The sequence below is a fragment of the Leuciscus leuciscus genome (genome assembly GCF_965113295.1).
Source record: "Leuciscus leuciscus genome assembly, chromosome: 20".
Lineage (NCBI taxonomy): Eukaryota > Metazoa > Chordata > Actinopteri > Cypriniformes > Leuciscidae > Leuciscus > Leuciscus leuciscus.
The window spans coordinates 22,374,623-22,377,682 of record NC_138744.1 but is presented as its reverse complement, the minus strand read 5'-3'; positions in this window follow the sequence as shown (position 1 = coordinate 22,377,682).

Genomic DNA, 3,060 nt, shown 5'->3' with positions numbered 1-3,060 from the left:
TATATACTGCTGTGGGTGGTTGTGTGGGTTGCAGTGGTTGGGAGGAGTTGCTCGATGTAGGTAGATCCTCTTCGTCTCTGCCACTCGATGTCACATGACTTCTGAAGATGCATGTAATGAAACTGTTGATGTGCGGTCTGACTGACGTACTTCGGAAAAAGTTAGAGAGAAAGAGAGACACTGAGAGAGTAATAGAATGAGGGAGAGGCAACACTTGATGTTTTGTTCTCCCACGGATTCACCAGGTCTATCTCAAATTTTCTCTCAACACGTGAAAAAGTTCATTTGAAAGTATGTCACTCACTTCAAAGAATGGAAACAAATTTATGTAAAACAAAAACAAAACAAAAAAGTAATATGGAAAATGTACACAGGCAAGAATGCATCTATTTATAAATAATTAGGGTGTATATATATATATATATATATATATATATATATATGTATATATATATATATATGTATATATATATATATATATATATATATATGTATGTATATATATATATATATATATATATATATATATATATACAGTATATACAGTATATATATATATATATATATATTTCAAAGAAGCTTTACAGAAGATGCATGCATGTATTATTGTCTATGTAATATTATTATATGATATTATAATTTTGTTTGCACATTTTCACAGTTATTAATCATCTTCCCTGTTTTATTATAAATGTTTTATATACTTGCCATGATATTTATTGCATGAAAAGACAGCATTAATAAATAAATTAGATACAAATAATGTATCAGTTTATGCTGTTTTTGCATGCAAGAAAATCATGGCAAATTCATGGATGATGCAAAGCATGCAGAAACCAATTTCAATTAATTGTGCAATATTAAATATTAAATAATATTATGTTCAAATATATACTATGGAAGTCAAATCGATTAATAGCGATTAATCACACCTAACATAAATGTTTGTTTATATAATATATGTGCACGTGTCTGTGTGTGTGTCATTTGCAGTTTACAGATATTAAATATATATATCTTTATCTATATAAATATATCTATATCTATATCTATAACAACCAGCCCAAAAACCATAAATGCCTCATATATAATACACACACACACACACACACACACACACACACACACACACACACACACACACACACACACACACACACACACACACACACACACACACACACACACACACACACACACACACACACACACACACACACACACACACACACACACAGTACATACACAGTAGGCCTGTTTTATATAAAACACAAACTTTTATGTTAGATGTGATTAATTTCCGATTAATCGATTTGACAGCACTAATATTTGAAGGTGTCTTAGTTTCAGTGTAATTACATAATTTGAGAACTATATCAATAAACAACATGCACTTATGTACTTTGGTTAGGGTTTGGTTTAGGTTTAGTTGCATGCAATTATGCATCATTTACTGTTTTACTGGAGTCAGTACATGTAACGTGTACATTATTATTTCTCAGTATATGTCACTATTGCATCAGGCATGCATTTCTGATAACCAACACTAATCAGTGGGTAGAAAAACACAAATGCCATGTGTAATTTTAGATTTCACCATGGCATCATGATTTGTTTATGTGGTTGTGTAAGTGCTGCTTTCTGTTATGTCAGCCCAGTCTCAGACCTGAGCTTCGGAATGCATTTGATTGAGCCGCTGATATGCGGATGTGCGATCAGCGTATTCTAAAACAGCAGCACTTCCAGTAAAGACAGAGAGACTGTGTGCGAGTGACATGAATATGGGGGCTGGAGTTGTTTTGATGAAGAAAAGAGTCTGTGGCTGACTCAATCTCTCCCCTCCCATTTTTGCTTTGTTTTTCACTCCTCCTATCTGTCACAAAAGCAAGTCGCAGTTCCTTCTGTAGTCCACATTTTTAGTATGCAAAGTACGACTCTCGATTTGAAGTGTCTACAACAAATTTCCTTTCTTTCTGCAAATAAGTATTATTTGTATTATATATAACATTACACATAAAATGAATGGTAACACTTTATTTTTAGTGTCATTGTTACATATGTTACATGTTACTACAGTAATAACTTTAAGTTATGCATAATTACATGCAACTAACCCTAAACCAAACCCTTATCCTAACCCTAGAGTAAGTACATGTAGTTAATTATTATTACACAGTACTTAAATATATAATTACACTGTAACAGTGACGCCTTAAAATAAAGTGTAACCCTTTATTTGAAGGTGTCTTTGTTACACTGTTATTATACATTTAAGTACTGTGTAATAATAATTAACTACATGTACTTACTCTAGGGTTAGGATTAGGGTTTGGTTTAGGGTTAGTTGCATGTAATTATGCATAACTTATAGTTATTACTATGGTACATGTAACATATGTCACTGGACACTGTAAAATAAAGTGTTGCCAAATAAAATGTAATCAAATTAATCAACTGAATTTTAACGAGATCCAAAGTATCAAACTTATGCAAAGAAATTGTGCTTTTCCCAGAACTAATGTCTTTTTTTGCAATGACTTTTAACAAAGGATCTCACTGTGTTTTCAATGTGTGAAGTTTTCACGGGTGTTGTAACAACAGGTGTAGATCATCACATTAACTAGACACGTTACACTAACATTTGACAACCAGAACAACCTTTGTTTTTCATTTTTAACAGCATTGTTTTTAGGTCCCACTTTATAAGTAACTTTAATTACTACGCTTAAAAAAAATGTTGGGACAAATATGGAATGTACATTTTTTACATTCAGCTTTAAAATTGGGTTTGTCCATATTTGACCCAAACATGGGTTGAAACTATTTTGTATGTAACATTTAATTTACTAATTTGATACAATGCAATTATTATGTACACACATGTTTTTACATTGTACTTATATATATTTTTTAAATGCCTGCATGTAATTATAGCTATAATTAATTTCTGTAATTACAACTATAATCACACTGTTGACTCTTTCCTTGCACCTTAACCTACACTCTAAAAAATGCTGGGTTGTTTCAACACATGTTTGGGTCAAATATGGACAAACCCAA